The sequence below is a fragment of the Toxotes jaculatrix genome, chromosome 7 (assembly GCF_017976425.1).
Source record: "Toxotes jaculatrix isolate fToxJac2 chromosome 7, fToxJac2.pri, whole genome shotgun sequence".
Taxonomy (NCBI): domain Eukaryota; kingdom Metazoa; phylum Chordata; class Actinopteri; family Toxotidae; genus Toxotes; species Toxotes jaculatrix.
In genome coordinates, this window is record NC_054400.1 from 3,553,238 (window position 1) to 3,578,933 (window position 25,696).

The 25,696-nt window shown below is 39.2% G+C and overlaps 1 protein-coding gene across 1 annotated transcript in view; it reads right to left on the reverse strand.

The window, feature by feature from the left end:
* Positions 1–9,760: 9,760 nt before the first annotated feature.
* adamts3 (ADAM metallopeptidase with thrombospondin type 1 motif, 3) overlaps positions 9,761–25,696 on the reverse strand; it is a 136,404-nt gene continuing 120,468 nt past the window's right edge. Inside the window, exons 23-24 of the transcript XR_005894322.1 lie at positions 13,174–13,177; positions 9,761–9,771 (exon numbers count right to left, since the gene is read on the reverse strand). The gene's annotated coding sequence lies outside the window, so the exon portion shown is untranslated. The remainder of the gene's footprint in view (positions 9,772–13,173; positions 13,178–25,696) is intronic.

Genomic DNA, 25,696 nt, shown 5'->3' on the forward strand with positions numbered 1-25,696 from the left:
AAGATACACACATCTAAAACTAAAGTTTAAATGACCAATTTGAAAAGAGAATACTCAGTTAATCTTTATTTATCACCTTTAAGGCACACAATCTATGTTGCACATATTGCGCAAGCACACGAAAGCAGTTCGTGCTGTTAGATTGTAGTTATCTACAAAGGGAAATGAAAACATGAAGTTCGCATTGGCTGATATTGCATTGATGATAGGCTGCTGTCGTGCTCCATGACATACCTTATAAAATCTCTATGTATAAATGTGTAAAGATGCATCAAACATATGTACTGTGATGTTTGCAGAGCAGATTTCAAAAAAGTAAACGGCTCAATCATTAATTTAGAATTTAATTCCCTTGTAAATTAGCACAGCAGATGAAACAAACTTCTACCCTGCACCTGTCCTCAGTTTTATTCACTGCCACCGAGAATCGGATGTTGAAGTACCTTCGAACCATGAACATAACCTCTGTGGCCTGCTCAATTAAGACATGGTACCCAATTTATGAAGCGGATTTTTTTTAAAAAAGTGTTGAAAAAGTCAAATGAGCTCAAAGATCAAATGAAAGACTTCAGCACAGCAGAGAAATTGAAGGTATCTGTAATAATGGCCACACAGCACAATGGCTTTTTGAGCCACAATTATATTTCAGGGAACAAAATTTACAGAGCAACGCTGAACTTAAGCAACCGAGCAAATCTCTTCAACTGTTGTTAGATCATCGTCACAGCAGCGTGTCTCACTGATTTCAGAGAAATCGCCCACCTACCTCTGAACGCAATCTGAGCCTTAGCGTTAAGACTGAACATGTTTCGGCTTCATTTTTTAGTCTGAGTTTATGTTAGGAGGTTTTCTGTTGGAGAGGGGGAATTATTTTGTTTTGCCTGAGTTAATCTGTAGAAGAAAGATATATATCAGTCCCACCAACATCATCTTCAGTCAAGACAGAAGCTGTGGAAGATTAGTTAACAGCTTTAATGCTGATTGAAGACATTAAAAGTTATTTCTGGGAGTTGACTTAACCTGTAAAGCTGTGTTGGTCTCATCCACACAAGTGACCATCTTTGTGGCCATTTTTCTATCCCTGTTTTTCTAAATATGGTGCAGGAAGGTTTTATTTTTCCTTTCCTCTGGCAGACGAGAGCTAGCTAGCTAGAGACAGCTATGACTGTGATTGTATGTGAACCATCTACTTACAAATACATTTTTTATCTAGGCTTTTATTCTGAAATCTGCGCTGTAAACATGCACATAAAAGTGTAATGATGCTGGATTAAACATCATTTATTCATGAATATCTCATGAGCCCGTTATGAATGTGCCATGTAAATCTCAGATAAAGTGTTTTGCTGTTATTTTGTTTTTTTTCTTCCTATGAACAGTCTTGTGCAGTTAAGCTGTACAGTAAATGTGGGAAAAACACAGGGTCTGCATTGGCCCCAAAACATGTATCGTCTGCTGTAAATGTGTTATTGAGTCTAAAGCTTAGATTATAAGTGATAATGTGAATCTGTTTGTCTGTGTGAACTATAGTAACTACTAGGAAAATTCTTGCAGAGTAGAGTATTAAACAACCTTTGGTTTAAAGTTGTTTTACATACTTTATGTCTCTACTGTTGTTGGTGGCGTCCGTTAAATTTTTTAAATGGCCAATTTTTAAAATTTGTATAGCAAAGATGTATGAAATGTAAAAACAAAAGAAAACAAAAGAAAGAATCATCAACATAATTTGCTAACTTCGCACATTAATAAAATAACAACCTTAATGAGGCACTTTCTGGCAGCCATATTGGAGGTCCTTAACTCTTCTACGTGTATCTGTACAGTGGCAGTGAACATGTGATCCTGTCCTGTTCATAAGAACATTTTTATAGGTTTTATGTTTGTCAGAGCAACCGCAGCATTTTATCGTTGCTCTGACTTGTTGTGAACATAAGCATGTTGCATAAGAATGCACGCTTGCACTTAACAGACACTTAAATGTACATTCAAGGAAACATCAAGGAACATCAATTGTTCAGATTAAGGCTGTATTTAGACAAACAACTACAAAGAGCCAAGAAGAAAAAGGGGTGATGTTTTCATGGAAACCTGCTACAAAAGGGAGAAAAAGCCTTAAGGGTGCAAAAAAGCAAGGTGGCAACAAGTGGCAGAAATTGACCACTGTTTTAACTCCATCCAGAGTGCAGGGACAACAAACCAATACAAAGACAGCCTGGCTGTTACAAATCATGAATCAGTGCCCAATGAGTCAGAGAATCCCTAAGTTGTTAGTTGGACTGAAAGACTGCAAGCTAGGTTGCAAGATGTATGCTATCCCTCAAGACTGCCATTCACAAATACAGTCATCAATAGTAATTTGCTCTTCTAGTTGAGTCTGCAATGCTGGCAGGTTTATCTTAATACTGACAGCGTGCCATTCAGTTGTGTTGTGGAATTCCAACTAAGATGCATAAACAAGGGGAAAAAAAAGTCAACTGAAGTGTGTTTCAACAGTAGGATTTAGCTGTTTGAGTTGCCAAGTATAGTTCTGCACTGAGATCACTGTCGCCGTAGAGAAAGAAAAAAAAAATGGCTCAGCACTAAAAGATTTTGACACTTGTCACAAACAGGAGCCTTCAGCTTTGACAAGATGTCCGGAAAGCTTCTCAATCATCCAGGTCAGTGGACACAGTGTGGTCCAAAAGTCTGAGACCACTTTTCGGAACTGTACCTACTACACGTAGAACGCCAAAAGCAGCTGGACTTCGTGTTTGGTGCTGAAAGCATTTTGACACACTTCTGCTGGGTGGTGGGAAGCCCCGGGCATTTTAACCTTGCTAAGGTCAAGTACTGTCATATGAGAGTCACACAAATTAGATTATGAGTTGTTAGGCCAGTAGCAGGGTAGCCTCAATGCTTATAAAAAAATTTGTGAATTTAAAACACCACAGGGATGACAAAATAAATTTCTGTCCCTATGGGGACCTCCAAGATGGCACCAGACATAGCTGCTAAGAGTTTTCTAACACCCTCTATACTGTACTCACACCCTTGTTCTTCGTGCTCATTACTCATTCTGCCATGCAATGTTACTGCATCCGCGGCTGAGACCATGACCTCTCCGGTGAAAAGGGATCATGTGCCTCTTTCGGATGCGGCTGTGATGTGCTAACATGTTCTACAGCGAGGCCCCTTTGCAGCTCTGATTTGTCCCCTTCTTGCAGAGCCAGTTCATGTGTCCTCAGTGAATACCGCTACTCACTTGGTACTGAGTGCTGTTGTCTACTATACATTCTGTCAGAATTTATCATCCTGCGATTTTCTGCTTGACTGATCATCTGGAGACCTTGTTCATATATCCAGTTATAATTGGATGTAATTCCTATAGGCTATGGAACATAATGAGTGCATCTGTGAGTGTTGTTACGCAGGCTACAAAGCATTGTGGGCTATGGGCCACGGTTGAGGTTTGATAGCATTTAACTGAATCTGAATCAGTGCTGAATCAGAATTCTTTTGAACTCACTATTTTTTGGTTAAGCTTTTTGAAAAATCCAACCTTATCCAGAAATCCAACCTCATTTTCAAGCCTAATTCAGAAATGAGACACATCATAAAACCATCAACGGTCATGTCAGTTTGTTTTAACCCTTACAGCTATGGCTGGGCAAAAACGCTTTATATCAATACCAACACAGTATTATACTTAATGCTGAGGACACGTAAGTTGTTTATCAGTATTGATTAGGTTCAGTACTGAGCTCTACTCACAACTTCAGCTTCTCCTACTAAAGGAAACAGTAAAACCAAAAACAAGACACAAATTAAAATGCAAAGAAAAAACAGCTTTCACATTTTTAAGGTTTTAGGTTCAGGTTTTAAGCAGCCACTCGATTTAAATGATTTATTCCAGCCAAAGAAGTCAGGGTTATCTACAATCCTTTAACAGACTACAAGACTCTTGATGGCATTTGAAGAACCGCTTGTAACATGCACCATTACAATAGAGACACAAATGAGATGTTAGTGTGACACTAGTATTGAATGTAATGAATTTGTATTTTTTGGTGCCTGTGGTGGACAAAAAACTCCTTTCTGCTTCAATTCCTTTTGAGAAGTATGAACGAATTACTGTGAACTTCTTTTTTAAGATCTTGAGACTCTTGGAACCTTTGTATAGTTTGCATGTGAATATCTTGTGTACTAGCATGTCTGGTTTCCGTGTCTTCACCTAAATGTTCTTAAATGATGTTAAAAAAAACTATTTTAAAGATTTTATTTGTTGGGACACAAATTCTGATGGTTTTTATAGAAAGTAATGAAGCAAATTGTGTCCTATTTAATTGTGAAGGGCTATTCATCACATTATCTATTACCTCTGTGATTGTCTGCACAAAATATAACTGCAATGTTTATAGTGAAGGTTCTGGGTATCAACAAAGGCTTGTCAAGGCCACTGCTTTGTGGCTTTAGTGGTATAATGACTATGTCCTTTGCACATAATGTGATGTAATTTGATATATACAGAGGAGATTGAGAGTTTAATTACTTAAAATGATGAAAACTGCTGTGCCTGTGGGAAAAATCAAACTCCCATTATTAAATAAAAATTCAAGATACAGATTTTGCCCCAAATCTCTGATACACTGTGGAATACAAAGTTGGCCTTGTGACAATATTTACACAAAAGGACTTACACTAGCCTGATGCGGGCAACACAATGCACAAGAAACCAAGTAAGAAAAAGCATTTTCTGATTATGTTTCTGACCTTGTTGATGTTATACACATGGAAATCTAACTGCGTGACAACATACGATCTGCCTTATCACAGATTTAGACTGGAGGCGTTAAAACAGTGGACATATAATCCAGGCTGTCCAGTTGGAGTAACACACAAATGTGTCTAAAGGCTGATCAGATGCCAAAACACTGCACAACAGTTTACTGTCATGTTGCAACTGTTGTTGTTCTTGTTTGTCACCATGATCACGAGGTAAACAACAGAAATACAACACTGAAATTACAAAGTCATGCACCAGGAAAGTGCAGTTGCATGTATTTGATTAGCCAATGCAACACTTTGCTGATTGACACTGTGTTACAGCCCGGGTCTATGTTTTTTGCAGACCGAGCCAGCGTTGTTTTGCTGAAGCCGTCTGCCCTGGGACCCCAACTGCACCGACTAACTGGTTCAAGAGCTGCGTTCTTTCCCTCCACACAGGTCGCAGCTCACTGTGGTTGCTCGCTTAAAACAAACGTTGTGAAAACTAACTTAAATTAACTTACAGCTAGCATAAAAGCATGAGGCAAAATACAGGAGGTAACCATGACTTTGCGATGAAATGTAGACGGACCATTATGTCAGCAATGCACAGAATTTGTTAATTGTTGCTCTCATACCATGGCCAGTGACCAAAGAAAAAGGTAGGCAGTTTTTTAATTGACTTCCTTTGTTAAATGTGTGTTTGCGGTTGGTTTAATGTTGGTCTCACCATTGAGAGTTAGTTAGTCATACAGTGTGAGCAAGATTTGGAGTTTGGGCATCTGCGGTTTAATATATCTTGAATAAGCACAACTAATCAATACCGAGGATTTTCCACAGTCACAGTAATAACACTTATTAACTGGGAAACACCTTATATCATGTAAATCAGAATGTTAATGTTATTATTTAACAAGCAGAACAAATAAACGGCTTAATCAAAATAAAAAAAGTTTTATTCAGAAGAAGGTCAATACTCTGATAATCACAGTTCATGTAAATGTCAGCGAATGATTCACCCGGGTTAACAAAAATGGAATAAAACACACGACCATGATGCACATAGTGACTCATTCCAGCCAAATCCTCTTTGTCAACCCAGTAGGGAGATGACTCTGGAAATCAAGCATTTATGAATAAGTAGAAGCTATTTTGAGGATGACCAACACAGAATAAGCAACATAAATATTTATGTTGCTTATTCTTCATGAAAATTTCTTGTGGCTACACAGCAACCACTAGATTTACGCTAATGTTTATTGTAAATTACTGTAGTTTTTGCTAAGAGATGTTGCCTGGAACAAACATTTTGTTCCTCTGCTGTGATGATAACGATGGTGAGAGCTGATGAGAGCAGTATCTCTGCACTGAATTCATCCTAACGTGGTGCTTTCTTTTCTTGAAAGTCATTCCTTTCAAGTTCTGTGAACCAGTGAACTCTGCTCCATCATACATGAGATATATTGTAGCTGTATTGTTTGTTTTTAACAAATACAGAGTTATTCTTAAGCATTTTATGATCACTTTGACAATGAGAAAAGATCCAAATTTGTCATTTTCTCCACAGCAGCAGAGGTGACACTGAGGTTGCATCTGAAATTACAGAATCACTATTGACTATACAGTCTACTAATTTGCGTTTGCCCTTTTATACTACAGTTGTTGTCCAGTTGTGCAGTGAGACTTAGCAGATCTTGTTAAAGGGTACTGAAACTATCCCAGGGATGGTTACTGTCAAAGCACCACCTGCCAAAACAGAAATATCCTTCAGCAAAGCCATGACCAGAAAAATGTCCATTCTGTTTTACGAGTTCACCAACTAACAAACTATACAGTCTGTGTTGTGAGCAGGAAATAGTAACTTCTGACACAGTGTCTCTATTTTTTGACATGTCCTCCTTTTTTCTAGGTCCATAAAGCTGTAAAGCTTGATGCTTGCCTTCTGTCTTTCTGCTCCCTCTCTCTTTATATATGTTCAGTGACCAGGAAAAGAGAGATTCTTTATGGTTTATGGCTTAGCACCACCTTGGACCACTTTTGGCCCCTAAGGAGACCTCTAAAGTATTGTGGCAGAGAAAACAAGGTTCCTGCAACATCCTGGTGTTAAAAATGTCGGATTTAGTAATTCATGGCCAAGGCAGAGTATTATGGTGGCAAACTCCTTGACATTATTTTACATGTCGGTTCTCTGAACTATTCCTTGGATGTCTGCGTACTGTAACAGGATGCAATGTTTTTTAGAAAAGAGGTATCATCTGTTTTACTGAACGTAGTACTCAGCTGCTGGATGTCAAATATGCTTTGTGTGTATGTGTGCAAGAACCTGCGCTGTTCTAATGCTGAGCTCTGGCATCAAGGTTTTGACCACCAGGTATTAAATGTTCCAATGTCTCCCACATTTGAGTAGGAAGGGCTGCCTCCTACTCTGATGTCTGCCATGCTCACATTTTTTTTTAACTCAAAAGAAATCCCTTGACAAATGAAGTTAAAGAAAGAGAACGGATGATCTTTTGCTGCAGCAGAGGCTCAATTTTTCTGGTCACTGAATGTATAGTTCCTTAAAACGTCCTTTTTTTTTGGCTTTGATCTGTAGAGTGTTGAATCAACGGGGGGAAAAATGTGGTTGTGTGTATGCTTTTTAAAATTGTCAATCTCATTTCTGTCTTGCCTTTGTATCAAGAGATATTTCAATGTGCCCAAACTGTGAGAGGGTGCATTTATGTTCTTGTAAACAGCAAAATGTCCAAATGGTCATAAATGAAGATACTGGACTTAACTCATTAACAATAAAGTACTAAAATCTCTCTCTGGCACAGTAATTGATTCAGTGAGGACAAAAGAGAACATCTCAAAGAAACAATGCACCACACTGCATTTCACAGTAATTCGTCCAATTCTTTGTCAATAAAAATGTTCAATGTCTGCTGAGATCTACAGATGAATCTTTGATCACTGTTCTTAACTCCTGGGGCCTTGTTAGAGCACTGTGGACACAGAGCTTTGCAGCCCATAGTGCTTAGAAGCAGCTAATTAGCTTTTCATCTTTGCATGTATTTTGCAAAAAGATATTTCTTAAAGGTAGCTTCAAATCAAAAATGCTTAATTGGCCAAAAGAGTGTAGCTTGGCTGCTGTATGTTATACACTTCTTGTAGTCAGACACCACGGATATGAATTTGCTCAACTCCACATCAACAGGACATGTGAGACGCTGACACAGATTATGGCGGATTGCTAAGACATTGTGACTGTTTTCTAAAAAGCTGGCTGCAAATTTGACGTACTGTATGCTAACTGTGAAAAGAGCAAGTCCAGCTGGATCATATAAAGAAAAAGAAGAGGAAGTTGGATTGTTGGATCTTCCTGAGAGAGGAGGCTTCACTGGGAAGATCCAGCTACAGTAAGGCAGCTGGTGTAGCGGACACAAAATCACAGCCGGTGCAAAAAGAAAGTGGTAGACCAAAAAAAAAACTGAATGATCTCATGAGGCATGTTCTAATTCATTTCATTCTTCCCAGTTTATTTTCTGTTAAACACGTCAATATGACTTTTCCAACTTCTGTCTACAGAGCACTGGCTGTTTTTAGGGGTAACAACTTCCTGCTTTGCCTCTATGACAATCTTCAAAACTAAATTAAAAAAGAAAAAAATCAGGCACAGAAGGAATAGACCTAAAGTGTGAGAGAATCTGACTTCAAACCAGGTTTCCTGGCTGGAGATAAGATAATGGAGATAAGATAATGTCAATGTTAATATCAAACAAATGGGAATAAAAACTAATTCACATCACTATGTTGTGAAGGAGTTGTTCTACATCTGTAACATATTCCCTAACCCAGAGTGCTGAGTAAATTCATTATGGTGTCAACAGGATACAGTCAGGCTGAGAGCAGCGGCACAAAACGACATGAAGACTTTCAATTTGACAGGAAAGAGACAGCATCCGGATAACATCCAATGCAGAGAAATTAAAATAATTACTAGTCATTTCCTTCATATTTCACCAAAAAAAAAGGAAACATACAATGCAATGCAATGAATCAACCATCCATTTTGTCTCATTTATAAGCCTTGAGAGAGCAACTGAAATCTTCAGGTTGCTCAGTTTCACTGATCACGATCTAAAGAGATAAATGTAGTGTTTACAGGCATGGCAAATATTTTTCTCATGGGATAAACATGTATCGTGTTCATGTATCACTGACTTTAAAAAAAACAGCCCATATCAAATGATTAAGAAGAGACTTGGTGCCATTTGCATTTCCCACATGAGCTGATAATCAGCAGGTCTCACCGTGCAATCATGTAACGCAGCACGCTCAGCTGTCTGCTATTCAGCAGTAGCTGCTGTAGTGCAAACTGAAAACACACCAACCACCAATCCAGCTTTCAAACATCCATGATCTAGATCCCTGATTTCCTGATTTTTCAGCCATCTAACGCACCATCGGTGCTGAAATGATGAATATTGAAACAACCAGCTTCTCAAATGTGAGAATTTGCTGCTTTTCTGAGTTTTAAATCACAGTAACAGTCCTGTTTCGCTGGACACAGACAACAGTGGGCCCGCATCTGGTTCTGTCTGCACTGCACAGGATGTCTCCATACTCCATTCTCTTCATAACTTTAAAGTGTGTCTGTGTATTATTTTAAAGAGGAATTATAAATATGCAGACAGCTCACTAGGGCTCATTAATTTCACACCATTTCTGAAAAACACTGAAGACGACTTGGTCAGATGGAACAAATTTCCACTTTACCCTCATAGGATGCACTGCAAACCCCGAAACAAAACAAAAAAAAAAACCAACAAACAGTATGTGCATACAGTGTGTGGGATTATACATTTTGGTTGGCAAGCTGGTGTCCTTGTAGACATCCATGTGGAGGTTAATGGACAAAAAAAAAACAAACAAAACAAAAACACACCTTTGCAGGTACACAAACACAAAAAAATCATCCTGCCTTAAATTTCCTATTTTTAGACTTTTTCATTCAAAACAAGCAATATGAGAATGTCACCTTGGTGTCTGAGACAGATGATGGATATTTTCATCACTTTAGATACTAAACTAAAAATATTCATTAAATTTAATTCAGAAATTGTTGATGAAAATAATCGTTAGCTGCAGTCCTTGTTGCTGTGTGTGCACATAAAACGTGACAAAAAGTTTTGAGCCATGGTAGTAAGCTCTATTTTTCCCCTTAACACAGAGTTCTGTCTGCCCTTCACAATATGAAATGGCTGTCTGAGAATACAAGCTGCGTTGAATAGAGCCATTACACCCTAATTACCATAATAGTCTGACTGAAATAACATTTTTCTGCCTTGGTGGATTTAAAATCCCCTGACACAGACAATCCAGTAGTGTGGCCTTTGTCCACCTGGTGCCTCAGTAACAAAGACAGCTGCCATTTGTCAGGAGCAGCAGAATGGAATCAACCCAAATTTGTTTTTCTGTGTGACGTTAGCATGTTCTCTGTCTGCACAGGCTTTCTCTCAGGGCTCCCGTTTCCTTCCAGTCCAAAGACATTCAGATTATACTGAAATCTCTACACCGTCCATCTGTGCATGGGTAAATGTGACAGACTCAGGAACGATGACACAGTGGTAAACTGTCCAAAGTGTACTCTGCTTCAAGCTAAACGTATGCTGGGACAGGTTCTAGCCTCCTGTAAGCCTGACTAAGAAAAGCAGATACTATACCACGCTAACATTTGCTAAGTACTAATAAACACCAAAAACAAATTAAAATCTTGACCCTAATGTAGTGCTAGATGAAAAATAAATTAAGACAAATAAACACGATTCATCCTAAGGGGAACATGAATGTTGACAATCCATCCAACAGCTGTTGAGACATTAAAACCACGAATGCTAACTTTATGGGGGATCAAGAAGAAAAGGTCCTTTATTCATAAGATTTCATGGCACTCTGGTAGACTAGATAATGTAGTCTGGTCCAAAGCGGTGGATCTCCTGATCAATGCGGCTCACCCTGGAACCACGCTAGCAGCAGATTTTCTGGGTTGTATTCTCATTAATATAGTTTTATTTTTTGTGTGACTGTTGGCCTAGATAGTCTAAATAACAACACTGGTTAATTAATAGAGTCGATGACTATTGCCCTACGGTTTAAAGAAACATGAGTGCGTTGTACAAAGGCAGTGCAGCAAAGCAACACACGTCTGACTGCTGGTTCCTCAGGCTGACCCTGGAGAGGCTGTGCTTTCAAACGGAAACTGGAAACTCAGGAAGGATTTGTTGGCCCAACATCACCACATCCCTATTTCTTTGTTATTAGATTGTGATAAGAACTGTGCCACAGAAGGCTACCGCAGTCACAAAACAGCTGAAGCGGATATATCTGCATGGAGCCACAAAATACAACTAACAACAGCATTTTCAACAACGTTTCATTACGCGTCAGCCATTCGTTATTGCTGCATGAATCAAACCACAATGCTGAGGAGGAGGGAAAGCTGCTGCCACGAACCAACCAGCTTCCCTGGGGGACGAGTGCCAGGACAGATGGAGGATCTGGAGAGGCAGCAGCTAACTGTGCTGGATGAGCAGATATTAGAACCAAGCCCACAGATACTGCACTGAGATGCCACAACAAATGGGATCCTGCACAGCTGTGTGATTCACTATATAACAGAAATTATTGTTCTATTCAACCATCAGCATTTTGCAACACTTTTCAGCAGAACCAGTGATAAAAACTTGCTAAACAAAATGAACTCAGATAACAGGGCAAATGACTAAAAATCTGTAATAAAAAGTCACAACTTACTCTAGGGATTGCCTGCAAGAAGTTTTCTGACCTTTGAACCCTCAACATCTGTGCAATTGGGTACATTTTGTGCAAAACAATCCCTCTACACAGAGTGTAAACCAGCAAAAAAAAAAAAAAAAAGCTCAATTGTAAAACAGCTCCTGTGAAAACCTTGCTTGTTTGGAGCAGCATACTGATGGACAGTGGAAACGTAGATTAAACTCCGGGAGAAATGAAGACATGTCTATATTTAGCTAAGAGTCAAACATTATAGTCATTATCAAAGTTGATATAAAATATGTCATCACTGAATATGAGCCATTTAGCCTGCGCTACATCCCACAAGCTTCCATACGACTTCGAGTCTATTATGGGATCAATTCAGCGACATATTTAGCTGTTGTGTAATTACCTCTTTCAACATGTACCTCGACAATGAAATGTGAATCCATTTTCTTTAGGCTACGATTAGCGGCTTCCTTTCAGCCATTCAGGGAGCATAAATTACTTGCTGTGGGATTATATACTGTCGACATCGAGCCGCAGTGAATTTACAGTCAGGGGTGATGTCACCCTCCCGGCAGGTACGCACCACGTCCATATATTCACCATTATCCTCACTTACAGACCCCAGTGTGCCTCCTCAAATGAGCGATGAAAGAAGAATGAGATTTCCATTTAGATGTACAGCAGCTGTACCACAGGATATATATCACAGGAAACGTGTTCACCCTCAGCAATAAAAAGGTTTTGTCTAAGTGCTTTTCACACAGGGTTGTGCCATGTCAGAACCATATAAGAAATTAGGACATTTTATTAATAGCAGCATGTGCAACAAAGACCACACTTCAGTGGTGTACATTTATTAATGTTTTAGCTGAAATGCGTCACTACAAAACTCCAGATCAACCCTTGTTCTATTGTTTGAAATGTTTCCTGTCAGAGCTCATTAATTAATGTGCCTGCACAACAGTATGATTCAGTCAGGCACTGATCAGGCACAGGCAATGCAAAAGAATCGCAATAAAGAGAAGACCTGCTGCCATCAAAAAAATCTCAGCTCTGGAAGAACATCGAGCTTCTTGGCATTCATTTTAATATTTTCCACCGATGGAAGAGCGAGCAGCATGTTTCGCATATGCTCCATCAGGCTCGTATCGCCTGCTTTTCCAAATGCAGGTAATGTGTCAGATCTCAAAGTTTCAAGTTGGAACAGAGCTGAGTTTCTGGTGCTTAGTAAATCCTCCGTTTTAGTTTTTCCTTTCATCAGCTGACTTGTTGTGGTCAAATAAAATTTATTTAGTTTAAATAGAAATGTTGCCCAGAAACAAACGCCAGGTAAAACACTATTTATGCCACTGTTCACTGGGCCCTAATGCTCAATTAATTCCTTAGCAGGCATGTCTGACAAGCTACTCACGCCATCTACATTTATAAAAAGGAGAAGCATTGGAAAATCAAAGGCTTTATCTGAATACTCTGCTTCTGCCCATAGAAAACTAAAACCTCCATTTTATTAGATGGAATCACACTAGGCAGTTTTGGAGGTGGTAAGCTCAACTCCTAAAGGCCATCATAGAAAACCTTTATTCTAGGTAAGTACAATAAGTAATATGTACGTACATAAGATGTCCCAGAAACTGAGATTCACACTCGTCTTTTTGTTCATGTTTTGACACAGAGAATTGCAGCACATCACAGAACAGGTTGTGTTCTTCAAATGCGCCAAACCCTCTGGAGCCGGTTTGCCGACCTTCACAAATGTCCTTCTGAAATCTGTGTTACCTGCTTATTGCTTTGCCTGGCGTGATGCATTATGGGGCTTTCTCTCTAAACAAAAAAGGCAAAAAACAATTTTCACATATTCTGTGACCTGTGAAGGACAAACACTCACCGAGCACTTTGTTAGGAACACCACAATAATACTGAGTAGTCCCTCCCTTTTCTCTCATTTTTCCGTGGTATGGATTCCACAAGAGGTTGGAAACATTACTTTGAGATTCTGGTCCATGTTGATGTGATTGCATCATATAATTTCTGCAGATTTGTCAGTCTGGCCATTCTCCTCTGACAGCAGAGAAATGAACCACAGACACTGACAACGGCATTAAGACAACTTTTGAATCTCACTGCTTCATAAGATGAATTTTAAAGCTACAGACGCGTCAACAACACTGAGATAAGGTAATAATCACTGCTCATGCTCGCTCAAGTCACAGGAGCTCAGCAACGAGATAATCATTAAATGAGATAACCATGCAAAAAATGGCTGTGGACTATAATTGGCTCTAACGTGCCCAGATGTTCATCACACTATAAATGTACAGTAGAGCAGATGCATGTATTTTTACCACCAGAGAGTGTGGTGAGGTCTTTTTTTCCTGTTTGGCAGTGCACTCATCTTCTCCATTTCTTATTTGTCAGCTCTTTTTTCTTTCTTGCCTTTAACATTTGCATTCAACAACAGTCCTTTTCACTGGATTTTGACCGTGGCCTTGTGAATGTAATGAATAAAGAATGGATTACTCTCTTAATAGATGCCATACTGAATACACTGATTTGTAGCTAATTAGCAGTGACCCCTGGGGAGGGGGGAGTAAAACAAAGTTCAAGGGCTCCACTCAAGGGCCCATTTACAGCTCCATGATGCCGAGTTTTATACCAAATGATAAAATCGTAAGAGACTGAGTTGTGGAAAACTATCCACAGCAATACTTGGTTTACAACTTTTGTGCTTTTCAAAAACTTTCTCGAGGACAGTTTCGCACAATGTCCACTACATTTTTCCCACATTTTTCCTAAGAACATGGACTGGCAAATCCCGCTCACACCACTTGTATTTACTTGTTAGTAAAGTGTTAACCAAGCACATGAAGTCTCAAGCCATCAGATATAACAGCTCTTCTCCAACTGGCCAACAAAGTCAAAGTTTGAGGAAACCTGCTGAACATGAACTGGTAGAAACACCTGCGCAACACAATGGGAATCAATACAGCAGCTCTGTAACAGCTAAATAACGGACTGGAATTTTTTTATAATGAAATTAGAACATGTTTCTTCTACACTAGCAGAACAATCTGAATGACCTTAAGGGAGTTTATTTTAATCAATACTACTGCAACCAACAATTCTAACGAGCACAGAGACAAAGACAAAGAGACAAAGACACCCAAAGATGGAGAGAAGAAAAATCACACAAAAGAACTAACCAATGCAATCAAGAAAACCATATCACACAAGTACAGTAATACTTTGACAACTTAACTCTCTCCTGATGTCGGTAACAACACAGTGAAAAAAAACACAGGCTGACCTTGTGTGTGCTGGTTTCTAATGAAGACTGAACATATTTCTCATTTGAATAACCTTCGGTGCAGAGTGACAGGCTTTCAAGTTTAGAGAAACAACCGTGCAGTCAAATGAACCCGCAGCTAAATAGTAACACAAAACAATTCAAGCAAGCAAAATAAATAACCATTTCATACCTCATCTAACACGGCCTGGATGATGACGATGATGATGATGTTCTTTCTTCAGACAACTTCTGGTGCTGCAGAAGGTTTTGATCAGGTCACAGGAACACTGGTGCAGTTCCCCCAGGGAGCATTTGCCTGCAAAGACATAACGAGTGACTATTAGAAAAATGACATCACATCCTGTGCACTGACAACTGTCTGGCACTCATCATCTGACTGATGAGGGAAGACTGCAGTGCTCTGAATGGACTGACAGGCAGTCGAGCTAACAACCTGCACTGGGGCTGATTTGAGGAAGAGCATATTCCTGAAACGAGGCAGACAGGATTTTTTTTTCCTTCTTTTGTCACTGTGTTCTATCAGATTTCTCACTCATTCACAGAAATCATTTCCCAGGGCATCTAAAGGTACATGACCAACAGAATATTTTTTTTCTTCGTGCGACAAAGAGAAGCAGTAGGTGTAAATCAATGTCAAGAGAAAGGCTTGGTGTTTCACAAGTTAAAGTCACCTCGTGAAATAACAGGATGAGACTGAAATGCGTTTGCCTTTGACAAACGAACACTGAATATGATCCTTTATGATTTCATCTGCACCCTGAACAGAGCTGAAACCTGAGAACAGTGGCACTTTTTGTTTTACAGTAAAAACTTGTTTCTCAAGAAGTTCATTTATTCCACGGCATTTTTATTTATGTGGTACATGCATAAAAATGTATGGTACATGCATACAAATGAGTCGCAGAGGTAACCACTGGTTTCCCTAAAAGACCATTTCAGAGCTGATGTTTGAAAAACCCAGAACGTGGTTCAAAACCACTTACATGTTCTGAAGGTATCTCTAGAATCCCCTTCTAACCATCTGGATGGAAAAATATTCTGTGCACTGAACGATAAAATTGATTTTTCACTCATTTCTCATGTTGTGCTTCTGTTTCCAAATCAAAACAAAGATGGCAGCCCACCAGCTACCCAGACAGGAACAGGCTAAAAGTCTTTGTTATCGTGCAGCACAGAAAATATTTTTTTCACCCAGATATTTAGAAGTCTTTGGGTGATTCTGAAAATATCGTCAGAACAGCAGTTATCTTTTGGAGAAGCTGACGGTGACCTCTGACCTCTAATGTATGCTAATACATTACTAGTATTACTAATCACCAGTACTAATCACACACTAAATCTTTTCAGGGATAGACTGTAATCATCTAAAGGTACAGCTAACAGGAAATCTGTGCAAATGTATGTTTGATGCACTGATCAGGTATCAAAGGCTGAACTCACCTGTCATCTTACTGGGTCAGTCAATGCATCTCACTACATGTTAACCAGTCTGTGATCTCTATGTGGAGGGAGAGAGAATAACATCAGGCGCACTGTTACTAACTTAGCTTCCAGCTCCAGGGCAGGACTAACGTTAGGGTTCATTACTACTGAGAAAACACTGGCATGATAACAACAAGCTACAGTTCAATAGTCAGCATTGATGTTCCGCACCTGAGCGAAATACACACCTTTCCTTTCTAATTAACAAAAATGAGCTGGACTTCCCAAAGTAACCACAGCAAGAAAGACGGACATCTCGGCTATTTTTAACCGCGCTGAAGTCAGTTAATTAGTTATTACATTTGGAAATACTCACCAAAATAACTCGATAATCCAACACAGGTGAATCTACGCACCGCGCCAAAAATTTGTTTGGTCCTCTGACATGCGCAGTAAGTCGAGGGGCTGACGGAAACACCTTTCACGTAAGGGAGCACTTTGAATTTCACCCGGCGTACGCCGAAACTCTCTTAGGCAGGCGGAGTCGGCACTCGCGTTTCAAACGCCGTAGCCACAGTTTGCCGTTCAAACAGTGAATGTACTAAAAGGGTGATTTATTAGAAGCACATATACATTATAAGCTCTCCTAATACAATAAGGCCTCGTACAATTATGCAACAATTTAAAAATAACAAAAGCACCTGACAATGAAAGACACAGACACGAGGACATCTTTGGACTATTCATTTTAAAATGAACAGGGACACTGACGTTTTCTGTTTTCTATACAACTCATGTCTCAGCGTGTTTCCCTTTGTGTTAGTTTATACAGTGGACTCTTGCCACCTGTATTTAGTTCCCTGGTGTCTCACCTTCCTGCCTGTCCACCCGTCCGCCTGTAAACCTGCTCTCACCCTGTGTCCTATCAAAGTATCTTCATTGCACCAGGCTGCCTGTGTGTCTGCACTTGGGTCCTGTTGTCCTGCCACCAGCCATGACACCAGGCTCTGCTTCTTTATCACTCAGCCCCATGTATGTAGGCTACCAACCCAAATCAAATCCTGGCACCCTGGTGAGCATAACGAATGCCCCTTTAATCCTGCTAATTTTACTTTCATTTCATGTCCAACTTGGGAAATTTGCATTCATGCTGTTTGGTATAAATAAGCCTGATTAAAAAATGTCTTTTATTTGAACTGAGCTAGCGCAACTGATTCGTGGCCATCAAAGTGATATCGGCCATTTCGAGAACATTTTATTGGATTGTACTAGGCTGTCTGTATTTTGTCCATCCCTTTTATTTATACTTTGATCATAAGTCATACAGTAAACATTTATTTTCCATTATAGCAACCACAACCACTAAATTACTTTTATTATGTTCAGTCTCCTTAAATCAATAAATACAGAAAAAGTGCTTTTTCTAAGAGGAGTAGGTTTTGACTTGTGTTGCACAGCGTAGTTCAGACATAGAATGCATCACAGGATTATCAATACTTCTACAGAACTCCTACATTATTGCAAAACCCATTAAAGCATTAAGAGTAAGCAGAGCTTCATAACACACTTAGATACAGTGGCATGGCTCACCACAGTTCGTTTAATAACGCAGATTAAAGAGAAGCTATATGCTGCGGGGGACAGTGAAGGGTGCAGTGAGGCTGAATTAATAAAGTGGGTGAATAAGCACCAGCTCCAGTGGTGTGGAGTCGGAGCAGCCATGCACACAGAATCCACAACACAGCTGATACTCCAGTATAGACGGTGTCATTCAAGCCCAGTGGAGTTTACGTCCATACAGTCACTGCTCAGTCACTTTGACGAGTGATGGTTCCCAAAGAAAATGATTCCTTGGCCAAGAAATGCAGAGTGAAAAATGACAGCACTGGTTGTTACCGAGTGCGCGTTGTCATGTTGATTGAGGTTGAAAGATGCAGAGTGTTGCGGTTACTGTTCAGCTGAATTAACTTGGACAGGTTATGTTTTCAGAAGTATAACCATTGTTTCAGTTGCATTTGAATTTTGTGTAGTTAGGACCTGCTTCATAGTTACTCACATGCTGTTCCATCAATGGTTCTTTGCCATTAGAGGACTTAAATTGCTTCTTTCCAACCAGATCAGACCCCGTTTTAAAACGGGGTCTGATCTGCTGAGATTAAAAAAATCTTTTTGAAGTTTCCTGGAGAAGAAACGGTAAATGGTCTGCACTTGTAAAGAACTTCTACACTACTTTCCATTCACCCACTCACACACATATGGAGGAGGGATAGTAACACAAGGAGGTAATTTTATACTAAAACCACTGTAACTTTGGCAGATATCCACCGGATTTAATCAACTCAGATTGCTGAAACTGAAGATGAACTTCAGAATGTATTTTTGCACAGAATCAGGGCTGTGGATTTTGTCCCTAATCACTCGCACTTTAAAGTGCATTAGGAGGGGATCTTTTAATGGTCAGTGTGAACAGGAGGAGCAATTATAGCAAGTAAAACCTATTCATATGTTCAAATGGACACCTGTCTATTGTTTTAAGGTTTGAAAAATTGTGACCCTATCCTTTAGGCTGTTTGGTAAAAATCAGCTCTGGAACAACATTGCTGAGCAGAAACATTAAGTGCGGTGAACATGTCCACATGCACGGGGCTGCAGCCCTTCATGCTCCCACCACAAAACCACATGAGGTGAGCAATGGGAGATAACAGTTTACCCCCACTGAGCATGAAAACCAAGAGATTCCAGTCTGTGGACAAGCCTCCTGAGCACCGAGAATCAACTGGAGACAGTTTCCTCCTCATTTATTTATATTTTATAAGCAAAGCAGTTTGTAACTTTGCTTTGATGATGAACATCCACATCCAGCCGCTTGGACATCATCAGTCTGTGATACTCAGAGCACGCCCAAGATTTAGCTCGTAATGAAGAGCTGTAATTTATTTTTATTTTTTTATCTCATCTTGCTTCAGCGACTTCTACATTAGGTATTGATTTCTCCTCACTGATCTCTCTGAATGAAATTTGTCAGTTTCCATTTAGTGAAAGTTAATTTGTTTGCTACAGTACAAGTTGATGCATTGGGATATGAATAGTTATTGACCACTGAGATATCTGTGGTTTCAGCCACACCTTTTGCATTGCATAGTGGCCCACTGGGACTGCTGTCTGTGGAGAAAGTAATATCTCTGTTCCATGCAAGATAGATTTCTCCCTATGTGTCTGCTGAATGTCAGGAAACACAAAGTGGCTGCAAAATGGTTTACAGATTTTTATCATAACCACTCAGAAATGCACTTGAGCTTGGATGAAATATGTTTTTTTATTAACATCCAGTGCCTGCAGAGTCCCAGGCATGTTCTGTGGTGGATCACAGATTGATACCAAGTGTGGAAGTCAATTCTGGAAATTGTCAGTGCACTTCTTTTTTAAATTTTGTAATTTTTGTTTAAAGGGAATGATGTCAGGTGAGTAAATTCATTAAGCAAACACATGATGGTTTCAGTGAAGATTTAGCCAACAAAACTGGTGTAAATGTAAATTGTTTGCACTTCTTTCCATGTATTTGGATTCAAAACACATGCTGCATGGACACAAGCAGGTTTTGAATAAATGGTATTACACACCCATGTCAATGGTGTTTCAACTTACATAACAGATAATAAACATTTCAGTTTTGAGTGAATTATTGCCTTAGGGAAACAGGCACCTCTCCCACATCAACTGAGAACGTCACTTGCAGAGAAAGGACCTGTCAGTCTGTTCATTCAGCAAACAAAGGACAAACACTCATCCGTCAAATCACAGCTGTTTCACCACACGCAACAGCCATTGTTCTGCAAAGAGTTTTGTCAAAAACCCTTGCATGTCTTCCAAGCCGAGCCATCCCATCACAAAATTTTGGCAACCTCACCTCTCATTCAGATGAGCTCACACAAGTGGAGACATTGTCATACAAAGGTTCGCTCTGGCTGAGCCCATTTGGCCGCCTGCCACTGGGACGGACTGCTGCCTTGACTGTGCACACCACAAAAATTGGCAATACAAAAACATTCATCCGCTCCCTGACTGGATGCATAGTGTTACCACAGCAACAATGAAATCACTCATAAATTTATTTTTTTCTGTGTAATGACGCAGCTCTTGTGCTGATCTCAGATCTGTAATGTGTTGCCCACACTTATAATTTGCTGAATGCGAGAACTTAAAGAAAATAATCTTCATCTACATCTATACATTTAAAATACAACAGTTTCAACACCTGGAAAACTTTTCAAGCGATGGGATCCTACACGAGCAGAGAGCAGTTTTAGTTATTTCACATCAAATGTTAGAGTAGAATACAGAAAATACAGCACTAGACTTTTCAGTGGCTTTCTTCAACTGTTATTAATGAAGTGTCCCACCCTAAAATGTTGCTAAATTCATTGATAGTTAATGTTTTACCAAAAGGAGATGTCCTTTACTGCATCATCTTGGACTGATGGCAGCAAATTTCACAGCCTGAGTGGTGTTTTCCTGGCAGGCTGATGCAGCTCCAACAATGTGCATCAATCATATTTATTTTATTTAAAAAAAGGATTTTTAAAGGTCTGGCCTTGTGCATAGAGATACTGTCATGGTGAAATGGGAGATGGCAAACTGTTGCCTCTGTTGTTGTGGCTCAGCAGGCAGAGTAGATTGTCCACTAACCTCTGACTGCTCCTCTCCACAGGCTGAAGGATCCTTGAGCAACACAATGAACCCCAATTGCTTCCAGTGGAAAGGTGACCATGAATGTTGTGAATGGGTGAATGGAGGCTGCAAAGCCCTGTAAAGAACTTTGTATTAAACTGCTATATAAATACTGTTCATTCACCAGTTAGGAGCACACTATTAACTTCTTTCAGACTGAAAATGATTCTCTGAAAAACAAAGGAAAAAATAAAAATAGTGTCAGTACTACAAGACATATATAAAAAAAAAAAAAGATGATAAGAGGTTGGCATTGTAGGCACTGGTTTGTTTTAAGGCGTCACAAGCCAAAACAGTTGAGACTCACTGCCCCATAATATCACTGTATGCGGCCTAATACCTGACCTTTGCTTTCTGGGAAATAACAGATGATTTTCCCTCTTTGAGCCTTGAACAGTTATTTAAAGGAACCATCTGAGGAGTTCAGAACTGTAATGACTCTTTGCTGGAAATACAAACAACTCATAAACATCTGAAATGTAACAAAGGACCAAAATAAACCCAGCTTTTTTCTAAAGCCAAAAGGTTTTTATAACTGTATCACATGTTTTTGCAATGTAAAATCATAATCTGTAAAGTAACTAGTGGCTATGGTTAAAGTCAAATAAAGTGAAGCAAAAGTAAAATATTTCCCTCTCAAATGTTCAAATACATAACAAGAACCACTTCTCACCTGCGCCACTCACCTGCACCACAGCAGATGAGTGCTCAGTCATGCCCCCTCCCTGTTAACTATCACGTGGGTTTAATCAAAGTGGACATTGTATTCTCTGGTCTTTCACAGATAACCTGCCCCCGCCCCCATCTTTGCCATTGTCGTTTCCCCATTTTGTCACGCAGCACGGCGACTCTGGCAGGAACAGTCCCCGGCAGTGGTTCGTCCTCCATTCTTTCTGCTCCTGTGTTTCTCATCCCATTTCTCAGGAGAGTTCAGAGGCTTACATGAACTGACGCCTCCAGCCGCGATGCTTTGCTCTTTGCTTGTGTGTTATCATTTTCTGTTGCTCGCGTCTCCTCAGCATCTTGAAAAAGATGCACCGCTGCGCTGAGCAGGATGACAACGACAGCTGGAATTCAAGCTTTTTAGTGTCTGGACAAGTCATACTTACCCAGATATTTTGGGCCTTTTTCTCATAATTGTCACTTATAGAGATCAATTTTTCAAAAGAGCCAAAAGAGAACATGCAGCTATAAAACAAACCGCAGAAGTTTGGATTGGAAAAATTACATGTTAGTGGGAAATAATCTAGGTCCCTGTTAAAAGGGTTGAAATAGGCAACCAGATTAATCCAGTGAATCATTGTTGTCCATATTAGCTGTATCCTTTTTATAGGCATCCAGTGTAAGCAATTTCATGATGTGTAGAAGGATATTAATAGCAAGTGAGTGAGATACTCGCTGCTCTGAACACACAGGCACAGTGAGCTTTTGTTGCTGCAGTCAGAATCTTAATAACCAGAATCAGAATCGTGCTGTGCAGATCACTTATTAAATTCTACAGAAAGGCATTGAGAACGAATGCCTTTGTGTTTTGGTAATTCATTTGGTAAACAAGGTTGTGTAATGCCACTTATATTTAAAATCAGTTATATAAACAGTTTTTGTGCATGAGGGAGACACACACCCATGTGATTGTTGAATATCTCATGGGTTTTAATATGACACTGTGACAGCCTCCATATAGCAAACCCTTTTAACATTTAAAAGATTCATAAGCTTTATATTGAATATGTCTGCAGTACATATATGGCTGACCAGACCTTTAATTTAAGATATCTCTAATTACACTTGGCCTAATAAGAATGAACCACTGATTTGTATGGAGAATCAGTGATTAAGAAAGAGTTATTGCTACAGTTTAATCAGGCCTATACCGAACATTAATTCCAGATATCTCCATTTAAATTGCAACTAAATTACATCTGAATTACAAAACTCAAATTCTAGATGATATCTTCTATGGAGTTCTGACATTGTCATTTCAATTGAATATACTCTGTCTTTAATTAAAGATATTTTGATTATATTTTTGGACATAAACTGAAATGTACAATTGTCAAAATTCAATTGTACATAGAAATATCTTGAATATGAGTTATTGAGACTCACAATTCATTTCAAGATATCTACAAAGAAGCTGTGTATATATTCAAAGTGTTTCTGAGTTGGCAGATCTTACTTTGGAAAATTATGAGACAGTGGAGTCTTTTTGTAGGTGCTCTAATTATTTAGTGGTGGATTTGAATCTAATTTTGGTCGTTTTGCACGCCTCTGTCGTCATGTTGAGCCTCTGTAGTTGTTTAGAGTATTTTGTGACATTTTATGGTTGTTATGTTTTGTGTATCTTTGTATTCATTTTATGTCTCTTTGCAGTGATTTTTCCTCTTTTTGTAGTCGTTTGATTGACTTTCCAACATGGCATGTTAACAGTCACTTCAAACAAATACTCCAGTACAATGGCCTCCTGACATCCTGGGTCCCTTGGTCTGTGCTCGGTGGGCCCATCCATCCACATCTGGACATGTAATAAATGATAAAACAGCCTGATGATTAATGTGACATTGCTGTAGATCTCTTAAAAGGATTTCTGAGCAGTTGAAATCAGACTGGAGAGCTGTCTTGAATTGTCATAGTTATAGCCAGAATGTAGTGGTTGACATCTTGAATTATGACTCTGACTTGAAAAATTATGAAAAACTATGATTAATCAAAATTCATTTATCTTTTGTAGATGCCTAAAATGTAAGAAGAGATTTAATTAACCGTTAAAAGGGCTTGCGATGGCCTCCACTTTCCTTTGAAGGCTCGCCACAAGCTTTAGAAAGCTGGCTGCAGGGATTTAGTCCCATCCGCAAAAAGCATAAAGTGCCTCAATAAGCAGGCTCCTCGTGTGCTCAGTAATGTGATGAAACCTCTTAGGGTTTCTGACTCAGTAACTCAGGATGCCACTATGGGGAATTGTAAGGTGCCCTTTCAGAGAACCTCCTTTGAACAGACATCTTCGTCTGTTCGGGGGAATCAATATGTGGAGCTTCTTACTGACAGAACTCAAGATATATCATGACTGGATTATTTTAAAGTCAACTTGAAACAACTTTTTAACCTTTAAAGTTTAAAGCTTTGTTGCCCTGAATAATCCAAGCCTGTCTCTTACATGTATATAGTTTTAATTTGCAATAATAAATATGTTTTATTTGAAACATAGTGCTGCCCAGATTACATTTTTATCTACATAATGAAGAAACATTAATATATGAATCTGTAAAGTGTGCACGGTCACCGTTGTTTCCTATAATACTTGTTTCTAGCAACTGAAACATGTCAACTGAAGCACAAGACATGACGCCACAATTTTTCACTGACCGCCCTGCTCCCTTCCTACAACTTCCTCCCTACATCATTGGCAGTAAACATAATCTGGGCAGTGATAACATTTCCAATAACCACACCAAATGGTAAAACAAATTAATGGCATGTAAACATCATTTTTAGGTCTCTATTTTTCATTAAGTTTGAATAGTATATTTAATATATTATTTATTATACACCTAGGGTTGTATGTATTACTAGTATGCCATAAAGGCTGTATCATGTGACATTGTTCCAATCTGTGTCCTGTACTTTCGAAACTGTATTTTCGTGCCCTGCAATTTCCCTTAATTGGAACGAAAAGGCCAACACTATTTACAGAAAATTAAAACCTTTCACTTCAGCCAATAAAGCTGGCCAATAACATAACAGAAATGTGAGTACGCCAGCCGCACAGGGTGTAAACACATGTATCGGATTCTAAATGTTAAACAGCCCTACTGACCATAATTGGCGATTTTAAATCAATGAACTTCAGCTCAGTCAGAGTTGTGGTTTATTCAGCGAATGTAAACCCCATTTGGAAATAAAGGTGAGTGAGTTAAGAAAGAGACGAAATGGTTGCAATTATGTATAATATCTCATGATTGATGATTTTAATCAAAAAACCACTATTCACATACAAGACTCTATTTGTCCACCATTTGATGTAAGGGACCAATCATGATACAGCCCCCCTTTTTTTTTTTTTTGTTTCAGAAAATAACATTATTAATTCATGCTGACATTTGACTTGCTGCCCCGCTGTATCGCTGCTAACTGTATTGCAGCTCAGTTTAGAAGCCTAGTGTCACATTTTCACTGCATGTTGTCCTCGACTGCACAAGTGCTTGGAAGAAAAAAAATACCTTGCTGCACAGCCACAGAAATAAATTGCCCTGTAGTGTTGTCAGGACACGTGACAGGGTCTTGCCTTCATTAGTTTTCAGGCGCTTATTCATCAAACAGTAACTGAGGTTTAACAGAAGCTTCCTCAAACCGGTGACCTGGTGCCGGTCTTCATCGAACCACAAGGTTAAATAAGAGTCAAGAATCAATTCAGACAGAAGGACGTGCTAGTTCATGGTGTACAGCTTCACAGGTTACTCTCCATTTGTTTTCCAATTCAATATACACTAGTGCTGGAGTAATTATGTTTGACATTTTCATAACGATGCCTGTTAAACCATAAACTAGTGATGACGTCCATGACGAAACAGCAATTAAAGCAGCAAAGTAGCGGTGACTGGATGAAATCGCATGCATTTGTCTCCTGGATGTTTTCTCCAATTACAGCTTGTAAAGGAAGTGATGTGTATTTTATTTCCAGTAGAAACAGTTTGCTGGGATTAAACAGATGAA